Source organism: Tenrec ecaudatus, chromosome 12 (genome assembly GCF_050624435.1).
Source record: "Tenrec ecaudatus isolate mTenEca1 chromosome 12, mTenEca1.hap1, whole genome shotgun sequence".
Taxonomy (NCBI): domain Eukaryota; kingdom Metazoa; phylum Chordata; class Mammalia; order Afrosoricida; family Tenrecidae; genus Tenrec; species Tenrec ecaudatus.
In genome coordinates, this window is record NC_134541.1 from 49,861,273 (window position 1) to 49,880,178 (window position 18,906).

Below are 18,906 nucleotides of genomic sequence, written 5' to 3' on the forward strand. Positions count from 1 at the left end.
GGCCAAGATCAGAGATGAAATTAGGAAGTTTCTAGAAACCAATGAGAATGTGATGTACCAAAAACTTTGGGACACAGCAAAGGCAGTTATCAGAGGAAGTTTCATAGTAATACTTGCACACATGAAAAAGGAAGAGAGACTTATGATTGATATGCGGCTACAAAACTTACAGCTATTAGAGCAGAGTCAACAGGACAATCCTATTAATATCAAAAGGAAAGAAATAATAAAAATCAGGGCTGAGATACATGAGAAGGAAATCAAGAAAACTATGGGAAAAATTAATGCAGCTAAAAGTTGGTTATTTCAAGGGATTAACAGAACTGACAGACCATAACAAACCTAACCAAAGAAGGGAAGAAACAAATTTCAATAGCAAGGAGGAGGGATGAAACAGGACATTACAACGGACCCTAATGAAATCAAACGGATCATTACACAGTACTACGAAGGCCTGTACTCCAATGAATTAAACAACTTGGAAGACATGGACAAATACTTGGAAAAAACAATCTCTCTCTAGACTTCCAGATGGATGCCAAGAATCTCAACAGGTCCACAGCAATAGACTAAATAGACAAGGTTATTAAGGTATAACCAACAAAAAATCCCCCAGGCCAAAAGGCTTCACAGGAGAATTCTACCAAGCATTCAGGGTAGAACTGACACCAATCCTACATAAACTCTCCAGAGCATAGAAAAAGATGACAAACTCCCAAACTCTTTCTATGAAGCTAGTATAACTCTGATACCAAAACCGGGCAAGGATCCCACAAGAAATGAGAACTACAGACCAAGATCCCTAATGAACATCGATGCAAAAATCCTTTATAAAATACTGACCATTAGAATACAAAAGCATATAAAACAAATAATTCACCATGACCAAGTGGGATTCATACCAGGAATGTAGGGATGATTCAGCATATGAAAGACCATTAGTATTATTTAGCACAGTGACATGAAAAATTACAAGAAGTGTTAGGTAGCTAGTGTAGGGACTGGGGCATCCATTGCACATGCTCAGAGGATCGAGATTCTGGCCAGGAAGGGGTGGTACACTCATGTGGGCATTGCATCTGGATTGGTCCATCTGGGCCAGAAGAATTCAATTCAGCCAATGGGGTCAACCAGGATCATCGACCACACCTCCCAATGGAGGACCTGAAAAACCAAAATCCCGAGCCTTGTGGCCCTTCTGCTTCTCCAGCTGCTCCTCAGAGGTCGTGCAGCAGTCTCCTCTGGCCTCAGGACTCCACGCGAGGGTGTGAAGGGCCCTGAGGTGCCTGTGTAAACCCGAGGCTGCTTTTACCTTTCATAAAACTCACTTGGATCACAAACCAGGCTTTGGAGTGAATTCTTCCTCGCGCAGAGCCAAGGACCAAGTTATATCGCTCCCCAGAGAGAGATCTAACATAATTCATTCCATGACTCTGATATAATCTGGAAAGGAAGCCAGGCTGAACTCTTCCCGCCAAAACACCACCACAGAGGGAGATGGTCTCCGGAACGGATTCACAGGGACACTCGTAATGTACTGCTGCGACCCCATCCTCGTGTGTCTGTTTTTTCATTTATTCTTACTGGTATACGGGATTTTCCGTCTACCTTGCTGTGTTTGCCTTCCCGGGACCTTGCATGCCTTGCCCAGTCTTGATTGCTGGGAGGGGTTGTTGCCTTCAGGGTTGGAGAATTTAGATTCCTGAAGCTTTTTTGAGTCTCAGTGGTATGCTTTGTGTTCCGGCCAGCTAGATGGCTGGGTGCGCCCATGTAAACCCTGTTGGTTTCTGCAGGACTCTGGCTCTGGTGCCCTCTCCCCCGCCCTCGCTGCAAGCTACGGCCACCATTTTCCCACCACATGACTCTCCATTCCCTGGCAAGATGGCGCTACTGGGTGCCCGCCATTTTGGCTGTGGGCCAACGGAGTGCATGACCCTGGGCAAGATGGTGCCCTCCACTCCACACACGTTGGGGGTGGGCAGTGCCTAGGTAGCTGGTTGCTTGGGCCCGGGAGTTAGCCCCCACCTAGTCCCAGAGCCGAATGTTTCCCTCTCCCCCTCCATTCCCTTTAGCTTTCTCCTGGTTTCCAAACAAGTTGCTTTCGTGCTGTCCCAGCGTCGGTTTGTTCTTTTGCTACAGGCTGGTTTTCTGTTGCCCAGGTCCCAGCCAAAGGCATTCAGAAGCCTAGCCCGAGTGACTGTTAACTTTCGCTTCTCAGTGGTACAGCTTCCATCACTTTTGGGGACAGCTCTTACTACAGCTTTGCCACCATGATGTTCCAGCCAGAAATTCCAATTCCCCTAAAGGTTCCCTGAGCTGCTGGACAGACAGCCCTCCCTTTCAGAGATTTGAGAGTCTGCTCCTGCCAGTAGGTGTCTTTGAAGGCCATGGGGCAATACCAAACAGTGGCCCTCCTAGCTTGTGGTCTAGAGAATGGTTGGACCTAATGTTGACTGCCTGAGCTCAGATTGGCGGCACCTTCAAGGTGTGCGCTGAAGCTGCGGTCATTGGCCTTGAGGCATCAAGCTCTTGCTAACCTCCTTGTTTTGTGTTTTCTAGATGGAACTTACCAGGTCGAGACCCAGGAATTGCCCTCTCAGATGTATCCTGTGTAATTGGGATAGATTTGATCCACAGAGGCTGGACAAAACTCTATTTGGCCACAATAGAATCATGGCCAGATAATGGGAGCAGGAACAGGAGGTTCAGGCCAAGGAAAAGGAGAGGAGGAAGGAAATCATGCATGCCCAAATGCTGTCTGCACTTGCGAATTGCCCGTCGACTGCCTCCCAGGTTCCCCAGACCTATGACCGGGGTGCCAGATGCTATGTGTGTCTGGAGCTGGGCTACTGGGCACAGAACTGCCCTCGTCAGAGTGGGCCCACCCAAGGGCCATGCTACGGCCACTGGCAAGCTGGCCACTGGGGTATCCCTTGTCCTATGGCAGATAGCCAAGAGGGAGGGTGCCCCGAGGCCAGTGAGCAGCTTCTCATTGAAGATTGGCCCTGCCTGGCCAACGAAGCATCAGGAGAGTTGTAGCAGGTCTGGAGCCTCAGGTAACCCATGTGGCAGCCAGGTCAGTGGATGTCCTCCTGATACGGGGCTGCCTATCCTGTCCTCACTTTCCCTGGACCCTGGGCACCATTCACAGGTGAAGCCATGGAGGCTGTTGCACCCAGACTCCTCAGAAGCAGAGCATACAGACGAGCACCCCCGAGAGCTATTGGGGGGTGGTTCACTGCCACCTCTCACCTAAACTGTGCAACTGTTTGTTTCTCTTATTTTCCAGAAATTCTCAGTTTCCCAAGGTCTCGGAACCAGTGTACCAGCTTTGGACCACCTCAACCATATCCATCCTGGGCCCTGAGTGGACAACCCCTCCAACAGAGTAGGGAGGGTATGAACCCAAAGCCCCACTTTGCCTTTTTTGTCAGCAGAAAGTAGCTAGAAATGTCATCGCCCTGTACGCCAAAGATTTGAGTCCATATCACTTCAGGACAGAAATGTTAGGTAGCTAGCATAGGGACTGGGGCATCCATTGCACATGCTCAGAGGATTGAACCTCTGGCCAGGAAGGGGTGGTACACCTAGGTGGGCATTGCACCTGGATTGGCCCATCTGGGCCAGGTGAATTCAATTCAGCCAATGGGGTTAACCAGGATTGTCAACCACACTTCCCAGTGGAGGACCTGAAAAACCAAAATCCAGAGACTTGTGGCCCTTCTGCTTCTCCAGCTGCTCCTCAGAGGTTGTGCAGCATCTCCTGTGGCCTCAGGCCTCCACGTGAGGTGCCTGTGTAAACCTGAGACTGCTTTTACCTTTCATAAAACTCACTTGGATCACAAACCAGGCTTTGGAGTGAATTCTTCCTCGTGCAGAGTCAAGGACCGAGATATATCTCTCCCCAAGAGATACCTAACAGAAAAAGAGAGAGAGATCTGACAGAGCCACATGATAATATCAGTAGAAGCAGAAAAAGCATTCGACAACATCCAACACCCAATCCTGTTTAAGACACTCCAGAAGATAGGAATGGAAGGAAAATTTCTCAATCTAATACAAGCTATATGTGAAAACCAACAGGCAACATGGGATTCAACGGAGAAAAGATGAAAAAAGTCACACTGAAAAAGGGAACCAGACAAAGATGCCCCTTGCCCCAACACTTATGTAAAATCATACTGGATGTCTTAGCTAACAACATAAGGCAAGAAAATTCATCCAAGGTATTTGTGGAAGGAAGAGGTGAAACTATTGTTATTTGCAGATATGATTTTATATATGGAAAATCCCTAAAGCTCCACCAGGGGAGTGCTGTAAGTGATTGAGGAATATGGTAGAGTGGCAGGATACATGACCAACAAGTAGAAGTCTATCAGACTGCTAAACACATCAGGCGAGACCACGCAAGAGGGGATCAAAAGGGCAATACCCTTCACAATAGCCAAGCACAAATTGAAGTACCTAGGGATATACCTAACTAAAAATAGAAACATTTGTATGAGGAAAATTACAGAACACTATTATAAGAAAACAAGAGTGACCTCAACAAACGGAAGAATAGCCCATGCTTGTGGTTTGGAAGACTCAATATAGTAAAGATGTCTGTTCTTCCCAAGGCACTATATAAATTTAATGGTATCCCAATATAAATACCATCATCTTTCTTGAAAGAATTGGAAAAACTGGTTGTCAACTTCATATGGAGAGGGAAGAAGCCCAGAATTAGCAGAGAACTCCTTAAGAAGAAGGACACAATGGGAGGGCTTGCTCTACCTGACTTTAGCATCTATTATCCAGCCACAGTGGTGAAAGCAGTGTGGTACTGGTATAATGATAGATAATCAGACCAATGGGAAAGAACTGAAAACCCAGAAATAAAATCATCAGTATACAGACAACTGATCTTTGATAAGGGCCCCCAAAATATCAAATGGGAAGCAGATGCCCCCTTCAACAAGTGATGCTGGAAAAAATCGATATCTAGAAATGAAGCAAGACCCTGATCTAACTCTATGCACAAGAATAAACTCCCGGTGTATCAGAGACCTTAATGTAAAACCCCACAACATTAGGGCCATTCATGAGGGAATTGGGACAAACCTTAGAACTTTGGCACAGGTAATACACAGACTATCAGAAATAGGGAAGGACACAAACATAGAGGAGGCAAAAATGGACAGATGTGATATACTTAAGACAAAAAACCTGTGTACATCGAAATGATTCTCCAAGAAAGTAATAAGAGAGCCCACCAATGGGAAAACATCTTTAGCAATGACAAATCAGACAAAGGCCTTATTACTAAAATCTACAGTACTCTGCTAGCTTAGTATAAGAAAAAAAAGTAATTGCCCACTGAGGAGGTGGGCAAAGGACCTGAACAGAAATTTCGCAAGGGCAGAAATCCGAATGGTCAATAAACACATGAGAAAATGTTTCCGATCCTTAGCCATAAGAGAAATGTAAATTAAAACAAGTATCAGATACCACCTAACACCCTCAAAGTTAGTCCAATTCAAAAAATCAGAAAGTAACAAGTGTTGGAGGGGCTGTGGTGAGATAGGAACTCAATTCCACTGCTGGTGGACCTATAGGTATATGCAGCTATTATGGAAATTGTTTTGGCGATAAATAAAACAGATGGAAATTGAGTTATTATACGATCAAGCAATCCCCTACCGGGCATATACCCAGAAGAGACAAGAAACAAACCACGGCCAGACATTTGTGCTCCAGTGTTCATCGCGGCACCGTTCCCAATTGCAAGCAGTTGGAAACAACCCAAATTTCCATCAACTCACAAATGGATTAAAAACTGGTAGATACATACAATGGAGTACTACCGATCCCTAAAAAGCAGTGATGAACGCATGAAGCACATAGTCGCATGGAAAGAATTGGAGGAAATTATGTGAAGTGAAGTAAGCCAAGCACAGAAGGACAAAAACAGCATGAGTCCACTGAGGTAAGCTTTAAAAGCAAAAGGGGCATAGGGAAACCTGCTGTATGCAAACATTCCTGGGGTGAGGTCCATGTACTATGGCTGGGGCCAGACCCAATCCAGGGATACACATGGCAGCCAACTAAAAAGGAGGGGAAAAGAAAGAAAGGGGGTGAAAAGACAGGAGTGGCGGGGGAACAGGGCACTAACCCACCCAAGGGGACGGTACTGTTTATATTTCCACAGGCGACAGAGAGAGGGACCAGACTTCAACCTGGTGCACCAAAACATGAATGCAACATACCAGCATGAAGCAGCATGAATAGAGAGGTCTGCAGGCCTGGCCTCAATTCCAGCTTCATGGACACTACACACACACACCCAGAAGAATGCATTCCACAGCACAGCACTGAAGCTACAACTTAGGGAGAGGGGCTCATCTGATCAGAGCACACAGAAGCAAATCAAGAGGGAAGCAGAGAGAGTGGAACATGGGAGCAGCCAATGCACAGAAGGATCATATGGCCGCCTCCACCATGAGACATGAAATCCCTCACTGACTCACAGAGCTACTGAGGACAACACTGGAGACACAGTGTGGGAATTATGCCCAATCTGACCCCACCACAATGGGGTGAAACACTAAGGGAGTGCAACAGAGAAAAGGGGGGAGCAAAGCAATGAAGTCCCTGAGGATTAGCACACTTGCAGATCAGTAATCGATGGGAACACATATGACACATCATTCACAGCGGTTGACAAAGTGGTTGGAGAGATACAAGTATCATTTCATTTAACACATTCAACTAATATGGGTTATCCGGAAACATTACTCACTTAAAGTCTTCCAACAGATGTGGATGTCATTTGAGTACAAAACATTTGTACATTATTTGCTATCATGCTGTCTGCACACACTCTCACCAAAGCCACAGGATTGAAAGACTCATCTTGCCAAGTTACAAAATACCTACTATGCACCACCAAGTCTCTGCACGTGTTCGCTCCTTTTCTCGACTACGCCTCAGCACCACCATCAGTCCCATATCAGGTTTCAAATTTCAAACAGCTTCCCGCCCCATATCACAGCTTTGAATTCATAGCATTGATAAGCCATGAAATAAAGAGAGGTGGGCAAAAACGTGAAACCCACTGTCATAGATGCAGCTTGTGCAGTGTGATGACAAATTCTTAAATGAGAAAGCATGTAGACAGAAGGATTCCTATGGTAGACTAGCTATAGCACTGCTTTCAATGAAATGCCTCTTCCACAAACATTTCAAATGAGATGAACTGCAGAGATGAAATGAAGGCTTCTTATTGTGCTTTTTGTATATGAGGGGAGACAATTAAAAAAATGTTTGTGAGACAATTGTTAAAAAAAAACAAACAAAAGAACCAAACACAGTGACACAATAACCTACAAAAAGGAGATGCTCCCAAGGAAAAATGCATATGATGGGGTTCAAATTAAAACTAGGAGAAAAGAAAGGCGTTCCAACCAATGGGTTCCACTTTGAACATACAACGAATCCACTTGACCAAGTCCACAGGTAACATATTACAGGAGAAACCTTCAGATATCACTTGTGGTGTGCTGGTTTACCAATAAGGCAAAAAACAATTCACTTTCAATGTGTCAACCACTCAATAGCTCACCATTCAATATTTCAAGCTTCTAAGTTATAAAATTAGAAAATTCCTTTAGCTCTTCTTTTTTTTTAAAAAATGTCAAAAATAACTGCGGAATATACTCTGCATTGAACAAACCAATCTTGAATTTTTTATCTGTCTTACAATATACTTACCATGAGTTTATAAAAATTTGAATTCCCACCAGTCTCAATCAACCGATCAATCAGCCAACCAACAAGCCAACTAACCAGCCAACCAACAAACCTAGCAAAAAAACAAACAACCAGAAGCCACTGTCTACATTCCCTAGCCAGAGGATTTAGAAACATGCTTGAGCCAAGGCCTCCACTAAAACCATTGTCTGACCCTGACTTTAAGGCTGATCCCCAACCAATTGCTGCACTGGAATTGGAGCCACTGTAAAAGTTATTTCCAGAACCAATGGCCTGATTTGACTCCCTTTGCATGTTGCCTTGGCTTTCGTTGTTACCCGATGGGCCTGACTGGCTCTGCTGACTGGCTAGCATGCCCATCATCCCCCAGCTGCTCTGCAATGTGGCTTGGGCTGCAGCCATCGTGGCTGCATTAACACCCAAAGCCCCAAAGTTCATCCCCTCATGCTGCTACCTAGATTGCTTCCCAAGCCAGTCCCACCCCCTCGACTATTACCAAATCCACCCTGATTCCCAAAGCCGCCTGGATTACCTCCAGATCTTCCACTCCTTTATGTCTATTGCTATTGTTCTTAGGATCAACATTGGATATCTATCTGCCTATCTATCTATCTATCTATCTATCTATCTATCTATCTATCTATCTATCTATCTCTATCTAATGATTCTTTTAATGATCAAGTCCTCTCCACAAAGAGACTGGGCAACGTGATCATCTGCAAATGTAACAAAGACAAAATCGGAAGGGTTTTGTAATAAAGACATCTACTACTTCTCCAGAGTGGGAAAAGAACTGTTGCAACGCATCAACAGTTACCTAGCTCCTCCGAACAACGCCCCATGAATACCTTTCTGCTCAAGAACTCATCTGGGCTTTGCTTAGAATGAGAACACCTATAGTCACACCATTGTCCATCTATTAGACAAGGTGGTACTCCACCCCCCTAAAAAAGGGAATTGTTTTCTCAAAGCTATGTATTTAAATTTTTTTTTTACAAAACCACCTTACCTCTTTCAACGTACTCTCCATTACAGTTCATACATTTGCCAAATCTGCAATTCTATTCTTGGGTACATTTTTCAAACTCATCTGTTTGGATAGCTGACAGCACCTTCCTCATGTTTTTCTACACCTCTTCTATGTCATCAAATCACTGTCCTTCATGTCCTTCTGCATTCTTGGAAACAAGAAGTTGCCCCAAGGGAGGTCAGGTGAGTAATGTGTGTGGGGTAAGAGAGGCACGCTGTTTTATGCCAAAACTGGCACACTGAGATGGCTGAGTGGCAAGTGCATTGTTGTGGTGGCAAACCCAGTCCTCCATCTGCCACAAACCAGGCCTTTTCTGTCACATACTGTTATGCTATCTTTTCAGAACCTCTAAATAGAAAGCGTGTTTAGCAGTCTGAGTTGGTGAAATAAACTCCAATGCACTGAGCCAGCATCTTCGTCCATTCAGGAAGCTGATGGACATCCATAAAGGAGGTTTATCATCAATCAACATTTCACCTTGTTTGAAATGAGAAAACCACGTGTATACATGAGTTTTTCTCATAGCGTTGTCCTTGTAAACTGGGTTCAACATCACAACCATTTCTGTGGCTTTCTTTTTTTTTTAAACAAAAAAATTAACTGTGAACCCCAGAGAACCTTCCCAGGTGATATTGGGTGCACTAACTCAGAGTGATTTGCTCAATGCTCACCTAGCGGGAAGAATGCGGACTACATTTTGTTTGTTTGTTTTTGTCGGGGGGGGGATACCCCCTTATATGTCATCACTATGAAATGACTTTCACCTGTGTCTCATATTTCGTAAAACAAAAAATCATTTTCTATGACCAGTTTCAATATTTTTGACGTTCACCATGAGGATTTCTCCAAAAGTATTCAAGTATTCCTTCAGAGCCTGCTGTTATTTTCATGGGAGACCCAACACTACCACATCAGGTGTTTTCTGGAAGGCTCTCTTCACTTTCACTGCTGACGAAGCATCATTACATCCATTTTCTTTTGTTATCTTTGGGATAGTTGACAACATAGACCAGATTCCCCAGGTGGCACCGGGGACGAGTAGAATTGCTTCCACCAGCCTGACGTTTGTCTTACACTGAGACACTGGCTTCCTGTAGCATAGGCCACAGGACCCCTGAAACTGGGCTGTCACTGTGAGCAGGAGCACGGTGCTATCATCTTCGGACAGTATTTCAATTGGCTTATTGTTCTCAACTTTGGTTGCCCGAATATATTCAGGCATCCTTTAAGTTTTCTGCTGCACCACTGCTAGCGAGCCTGGCAAGGAGATCAGCAGCGAGGGACCCAAAAGCACCCCAGCTACCGCTTCACGCTCACAAAATCAAATTTAACCCCTTATCATTTGTCCTCCCTTTTGACTTATTTTCAAGTTATTCTAGTTTTTATTACTCCCTGCTTTATTTTGGATTGAAGTTCTTTTTCATCTGTTCTTTCAAAATTATCTTAACCTTTATGATCACATAATATACAAATGTGTGCCAATAAGATATCTCCTCTACCTTATTTTTTCTAATGTTGCTAAAAGCACCAATCACAAATACTAGTTCAACAATTTTATGTGCTTTTTAGTAGCTGTTTGAAAGACATATCATGATTTATAACTTAAGAATTTAAATGCAAAGTTCAACTTTCTATCTCATCATGCTGACTTTTAAAAGCATGTGACCTTAGCAATCCTCTATAAAATGGGAAAAGTGGTAAATAGTCTTTATTTGATATCAAACACAAACCAAACCTAAATGCTTTTTGTTAATTAGAAGACAATATTTCTCTTGTTTTCGTGCATGTTAGTGTCTCCACAGGTCTGTCTGAATAGGACAGGCTGGATGAACTATCTGGAGGAAAAACAATGGGATTGACAGTTACGGGGGGACTTAGGGTGGAGGAAGGTAGGGGGGTAAGGAAGTGGTGTTAACAAACACAGGGACAAGGGAACAACATGGGACCCAAAATGGTAGAGAGGGGGGAATGGCAAGCCTGGTGGAGAATGATCAAGGGTAAGGTTGAGTAGAGAAGAGGTGTAGCTGTAGCCCCGGTGGGGATGGAGCATGATAGTGGTGCAGGAGGAAAGTCAAGGGAGATGGAGGAAAGAGCTAGGAGTCAAGGAGCATTTATGGAGGTCTAGACAAAGACATGTACATGCAAATATATATAAATGAGGATGGTGAAATAGATCTATGTGTCCATATTTATAGGTTTAGTATTAAGGTGGCGGAAGGACCATGGGCCTCTACTCAAGCACTCCCTCAATACATGAACACTTTCTTTTATTAAATTGGCACTCTACGATGCTCACCCTCCCGACACAACTGCTGAAGCCAAAGCGGGTGAACAAGTAAATGTGGTGAAGAAAGCTGATGGTGACCAACTATCAAAAGAGATAGTGTCTGGGGTCTTAAAGGCTTGAAGATAAACAAGTGGCCATCTAGCTCAGAAGCAACAAAGCCCACATGGAAGAACACACCAGCCTGTGTGATCACGTGGTCCCAAAGGGATCAGTTATCAGGCATCAAAGAACAAAAAATCATATCATTGGCTGCACACCTCCATGATACAATCGCCGAAGACAAACGGGTGCATAAGCAAATGTGGCGAAGAAAGCTGATGGTGCCCGGCTATCAAAAGAGATAGTGTCTGCGGTATTAAAGGCTTGAAGGTGAACAAGCGGCCATCTAGCTCAGAAGCAAAAAAGCCCACATGGAAGAAGCACACCAGCCTGTGCGATCACGAGGTGCCAAAGGGACCGGTATAAGGCATCATGCAAAATATATATATATATATATGTATATGTGTGTGTGTATATATATATATACCATAGTGAATGAAGGGGGAAGTGCAGAGTGGAGACCCAAGGCCCATTTGTCGGCCACTGGAGATCCCCTCATAGAGGGGTTTAGGAGAGGAGATGGGTCAGGGTGCGATGTAGTACCGATGAAGAACACAGCTTTCCCCAAGATCCTGGATGCTTCCTCCCCCCAACTACCATGATCCGAATTCTACCTTGCAGGACTGGACAGGACAGAGGTTGTACACTGGTGCATATGGGAGCTGGAGGCACAGGGAATCCAGGGTGGATGATACCTTCAGGACCAGGGGTGTGAGGGGTGATGCTGGGAGAGTGGAGGGTGAGTGGGTTGGAAATGGGGAACTGATTACAAGGATCCACATGTGACCTCCTCCCTGGGAGATGGATAGCAGAGAAGAGGGGGAAGGGAGACTCTGGACAGGGCAAAATATGACAAAATAACAATCTATAAATTATCAAGGGCTCATAAGGGAGGGGGGACCAAGGAGGGAGGGGGAAAAATTAGGACCTGATACAAAGGGCTTAAGTGGAGAGCAAGTGCTTTGAAAATGATTAGGGCAAAGAATGTTTGGATGTGCTTTATACAATTGACGTATGTATATGTATGAATTGTGATAAGAGTTGTATGAACCCCTAATAAAATGTAAAGAAAAAATTTTTTAAAAAGACAATATTTCAGACAGGAAATTTTAATTAGATTAACACATCTAAGAACAAAAAGATAAAGTGGCCATTGCTACCTTTTCTTCAACCATTGCCTTTAAACATGCTCTTGAATACAAATTGAAATCTGTGAGTCTTACTCTGTTCCATGAGGCAGTGTAGAGACTTCCCAGTATTCAAATATATTCATATAAGCAGATATAAATCTCAATGTAAAATAAATCTTTGTGTTATAAGATGGCATTCACTATCTTTGTGAAAAATTCAACAATACCAATCCAACCTAGCCTCAAAACTCCAATCACACCCTAGGGGAAAAGTAGAGAAAACAGAAATTTCTTGTAAAAATTTAAAAGTATGATCACAGTCATTTGATCACAGCCAATCTTTAATTTACCTTAAGACTGCTGACCAAAATATTCTATCAGTCATTTGATTTCTGTTGTATGAGATCAATTTAAATATAGTACATGTGAACAAAAAAAAGTCACAAGACATTTACTCAGTAGCTTTCTTCAGAGAAACTATCAAATCTACCTTTTTTCCCTTCTTAATGCCAGCAAAGATAATTTTTGTTCCAGGGATATACTTCTTGGGATTCTCCAAAGACTCCATCAGTGTGTTCCCTCCCCAGGTGAAAACTTTGCTCTTACTGGCATTTTTGTCCATGAATCCAGAGGTTTGACCAATCTTCCGCCCAAGCAAAGAATGCAGGTGGGCCCAGTCTTGTGTTTGCACCACTTCCCACAGTGTAGCACTGGGCATACTTCTGAACAAAAATCTTTTTGCCCATTTCAAAATACCCATCTTAAATTCACTTTCTTGTTGTGCGACACACATGACTGTAACTGTCCAGAGGCCGGATGTCGGGCTCTCTAAGTCTCGGATTGAAGTTCTTCAGTTTTGTTTTGTAATTATTGTTGTGTGGGGGTGGGGAGGGTTGTATGATTTTCTTCATATGAAATCCAGGATAGATAAATCAATATAGACAGTAAACTGGATTAAGTGTGTGTATTAAACAGGGTTTTCTAGAGAGCTAAAACCAGATTGCTGATAATTATATGTATGTTTATTTATTTATTTATAAAGACAGATAGCTATATAACACAAGAAATGAGCTGTTAACTTATATACAGGTAGATAGATATATAATCCAAGAAATGAACAGTTAAAATTATAAAGCAGTACAAATAGCTCAGTGAAACTCACTCCCGTGAGAGAGTTGTGAGACACTGGTAGACCTTCAAGTCTTGAGGGCCACCAGGTAGTCCTCTGTAGAGAGAAATAGGCTATCCCAGCACAGGCAGCAAACAGCAAAGCAGGTCACCAGCCATCAGCCAGGTCACCAACCAGCAGTCCCCAGCTCCAGAGATGTACATTCTAATTCTCTGGTGAGACAAATCTTAAAGGGACCTCAAATTGCAGTGACACAGTTCACAGGTTAGGTGTCCCACAGGTAGTGTAGCTTGCAAATTGAGGCACAGAACAAACAAGGCAGCTGCACACTGGTCTGATGATCAAAGAATGAGAGACAAAAAAGGTGAGGCTCACCGAGCCATTTATCTCTCCACCCTTCAATTAATCCCACTTGTGTTTATCGGCCAGGCTGGCACAATAAACTATCTCAGAGTGTTTTAGGGTTATTCCAGGGGAGGTTCCCACTCATGGAGACCCTATGTGTAACAGAACTCAACACTGCCCGGTCCTGTGCCATCCTCACAATTGTTCTTATGTTTAGGCCCATCAATGTAACCACTGTGTCAGTCCGTCTTGCCAAAGGACTTCCTCTGTTTTGCTGCCTCATCACGTAGCATGATGTCCTTCTCCAGGGACTGGTCTCTCCTGACAACATGTCCAAATAGGTATGATGGAGCCTCACCATCCTTGCCTCTGAGGAGCATGGCTGCACTTCCGTATATTAACAAAAAGATAAATAACTTAATCAGAAAAGAACAAAGGATATTAATTTCATTTTTTAAGTGTAAATGGCCAAAAAGCACATGAAATAATCCAGGTTTATTTAGGCAGCTTCAATTCCTCTTCCCACTGTCATTCCTTTTGAGTCTCCAGAGTCTCATGACGTTCTAGATGCCATTTGTGGTGTTGATGTATGTGTGTATGCTGAAGAGTAAGAGATGAACTCTGACTAATTCACAAATATCATGTACTAAATTATTAATTATCAAGCACTGCTTCTCAAACACTTTCACCAAACTACCTTGAATGGCAGGGGAGAGTGAATATGGATTTTGAGCATGGGCGACTCTGATCTCTATCTTCCCAAGACATGTCAAGATTAATGTTACACATCAATGTGAATTTTGCATTCTCCAAAATTTGTCCCATAAGAGGTGTTTCTCACAATGGAAATATTTTTACTACTTTTAACCATAAAAGGAATATATGTGAACAATGATAAACAACTCACTAAAATGGCAAAAGATATGCACTTCATTTTCAAAATTGCATATGGGCAAAAAGCATATTTTTAAAAAAGCTCAACATCATTGGTCACGAAGGAAATGTAAATCAGAACGATGTCATTCCCTACTGTGGGAGCTATATAATCTGTTGTCAATTTAAGATTTAAGAGTAAAGGAGTGGAGATTATCTTGTCAATCAGGTCGCAACTTGATGACCTCATTTGGAGGCGCTAAGGAGATAAATAACTCACAGGAGGCAGACACACACTCACTCCCTGTGAGACATGCTTGCTGACAAGACACATGGAGCTACACTAGGTCCCTGGAACTGAAGGAGCGACATGGAGATCCCTGCCAGTATTGAGATGCCTTGCCACAACTGGATCCACAAGACTTTTCACCCACTGGCTTGTGATCTTCCTGCATCCAGCATCATTGCGTGTGTTTTAGGAGTCTGATGAGGAATTTATTGATTGGTATCAGACATATAGGCTAATATCAGATTTATGGACTTGATTATACACATATGAGCATCTATGAATTGGTTTCTCTAGTCTATCTGGACTAACATACCCACTAACATGATGATTACACAAATAGAAAATAGCAAGTGCTGGTGAAGATGTGAAGAATGTGGGAATTTTAAATGGTGCAGCTGCTGTAGAAAATAGTCTGGCAATTCCTTAAAAAGGAATTATATGTAAATATTCCATTACCATATGACTCATCAAGCCTACTCCTAGGTATCTACTTAAAAGAATTGAAATCAGGCAATCAAGCAGACACTTGTTCATTGCAGCATTACTAACAGTAGCCCCAAAGTGGAAACAACTTAAGGATCCATCCAGAGTGAATGGATAGATGAAACATATATCTACGCAATAGAATATAATGCAGACATCGAGTCGTGATACACCATATAAAATGGATGGACCTTGAAAGCACTATACTGAGTAAAATAACCCAGACACTAAAGAACAAATACTGTATGCTCCCACTTATATAGAATACCTAGACTAGACCGATGCATAATACATGTAGCAGTATTATTAGTAGTCACCAGGTGTAGTAAGAGAGGACATTGGGAAATTACGGTATTGTTTAAAGGGAAGGGAGTTTCTTTTAAGATTGATGAAAACCTTGGAAACAATGATGATGGATGTACAATGTGGTGAACATAATTAATGTCATGGTAAAAAGAGTTGAAATGGCAAGCATTTTGTTATATAATGGATATCCTACCAAAATGAAAACATTAATTTAAATACACATGAATCTACAATGCACATAATATAGGAAAACATATCAAGAACAATCTAAAATATCACCTAATCTCACAGCTACCCATATAATATTTATTTTTGCTTTCTACACTACTCTCTATTTATAGATACATGGTTTGCTTTAATATAATTAAGTTATTTACCACGATGTCAAAGGATTCTGGTTATCTGGTATCAAGTGCAGGCATTGAGGTATTCATCTGCCAGTTTGAAAAGCAGGTACTGAAGTGTGACCCCTCTAGGAATGGTGTACATTTCAGATGAAGGGGAAAGAGAGAGGGGGCAGAAGAAACATCTGGACATGTAGTGAGTGGCACTGAGTGGGAGTGCATGTTTGCTTCTGCTCAGATCACCAAGGTTGCCCGCCCTTGACACATGGCGCTCAAATTGGTGCCACAAAGGAGCCCCTGAACACTTTGCAGTGTGCCATTTTCTCTGAATTACCTACCTACAAACCTAGATTAATCTTCCTTTCAGAGAGGCCGTGCCGCACTTTCTGTGAAACAGAAAGACATAGCAATTCCTAAAGAAGTGTTTTCTTTCATGCACAAAAATTCAGTAGTTACATCTCTGGCATTGATTTGATGAATCCACTGTGGTGCTGGAAGCACTTATACTGGCCTCAGACTATTAAAGAAATCCACATAGCAAGCTATAAAGAGGAAGGTAAGGTGGATTGGTCTGGCATTTGTGAGAGCGGGAGGAGAGGAAAAGGGGACAAAGCATCGGCTGAAAGAACATGTCCACTTGCTCAGGGGCTTTCCCCAGCTGTTCCAGGGTCAGGTCTAGGTTTGTGGGCAGCGCAGTCCTCTCATGACCACTTGCCTTGGAAGTGACCAATAAGCAGGAACAGCAGAGATACTTATGGACTAATTTATAGTGAACAATTTCACATGTTTCCACCATATCAAAAATTCTGCTTCAATCTCTCCTTCAACCAAACAGCACATTCCTACAGAATTAAAGCTTCATTTCGGATGTACAATTTCTGATCAGAACAGAGTACCCAATAAGCACAACTTACCTTTTGCTTATTTACTAAAATGTGTAGTGAATTGTTTCACAGTTGTTGTTTCTTTTCCACATAGAAGATTCTGCTTCTAGGTTGGGCTAGTTTTGTCTCTTTCCCAACCCCAATGTACGTAATCTTACAGAACCAAAGCCTATTTTCAAAACTATAATCCTTGACAGGGATAGATCACCCAGCAAGCACGGTAAGCATGGGCTGGCTTGTGTTTACTCACTAATCTCTGGTGAGCAGTTTCACATGTTTTTCACCACAGATATGAAATTGTTCAGTATGGATTAATAACTAAGCACAAGTAAGCCCGTACTTACCTTACTTATTGGATATTTCACTCTTGCCACAGGATACATCAGTGGCAAATTTGCAGACCAGTAGCTTACAGGGGCATTTGTGCAGATTCCTTCAGCCCCTGGGTAGGGTTCTCATGTTCAGCATAGATGGGAACAAGCAGTGTTTACCTCACAGTCTTTTGTTTTTATGAAAACATTTGATAAATGGAACTAAATGAAAACAGCATGTCACGGGTTTGTGGTGTGCTTAGCAGTTTGAACCCACTACTCACTCAGTGGGGTGGGGGAGTGGGATCGCCTGTTTTAAGATTCAGCCTTGGGAGTCCTGTGTGGCATTTCTACTTTGTTCTACACCTCTGGGTCGCGACCCCTTTGGCGGTCGAACAACCCTTTCACAGGGGTCACATGATTCAAAATAGTAGCAAAATGACAGTGATGAAGGAGCAACAAAAATAATTGTATGGTTGGGGGGTCACCACATAATGAGGAACTGCATGAAAGGGTCATGGCGTTAGGAAGGTTGAGAACCATTTTCCTACAGGGTTGCCCTGAGTCAGATTTGACTGGATAGAAATAGGCTTGGCTTGGTTTGGTTTTATTTACATTGATTAAATGGTTTGGGGCACCGACATGAGACAATGGTTTAGTGGTTGCCATCTAATAGGGAGACTCATGTTTGATTTCTAGTGAATGTACCTCATGTTGCCGCCATTATCTATCTGTCAATGGAGACTTGTATGTTGCTATTGTGTTGAACTCGTTTCATTGGTTAAGCTGAACAAGGAAGAAAGGTCTGGTGATGTAATTTTGAAAATCAGTCAATGAAAATGCTATGGATCACACACTGGGAGAAGTGCAAAAGTTAAAGGTGATATAGGTAAATACCGTTATATACACAATCTTGCAATAGCATTGATCCAGGAGCAGATGCATGTATAGATACACAAGTTGAATAGGTGTGGGAGGGAGAATATTGAGATACTTGAAGTTTATTGTGCCAACCTGACCCATAAACACATGTGCGGTTAATTGAAGGACGGAGAGATAACGGGCTTAGTGAACCTCTCCTTTCTGGTTCTCAGGTCTCTTGCTTTCTGATGGTTGGACCAAGGTGCAGCTGCCTTAGCCAGTTCCCTGCTTCAGCTGGCAAGGCTCACTTCCTGCAAGACATCCCCAAGGAGAAGCCACATGGACCTACCCCAATGCAGCCCTGGGTGCTGGAGCAGCTGTGTGGAGACCCCTGCCAGTGTTGAGATGCTCACATATTCACTGATTCAGCTTTCCACTGCAGTCGGCATCATAGTGTGTGCTTTGTGAGATGGAGGAGGACTTTCTGGAATGGTGTTGGACATATGGGTTAATGTTGGACTTGTGGGCTTGGGCAGCACTGGGTTGGGATGTTTTCTTGATGTGCACTTACCCTTTATATAAAACTCTCTCTTATACATATGCGTTTCTGTGGATTTGTTTCTCTACTGTGCCCAGACTAACACAAATATATGAGTATATATCTGATAGAAGATATTTCTATATGTATATCTACCCATGTTACAAATATATTTATGAATGTAGTGGAGCACATAAGGGCCAATGTTATGAAAATTTCTTTCTTAGACATTGTCTAACACTTTG

General features: G+C 42.9%; 1 pseudogene; it reads right to left on the reverse strand.

The window, feature by feature from the left end:
- Window positions 1-10,004, reverse strand: part of LOC142422652 (TAR DNA-binding protein 43-like) — a 44,662-nt pseudogene extending 34,658 nt beyond the window's left edge.
- Window positions 10,005-18,906: the final 8,902 nt, after the last annotated feature.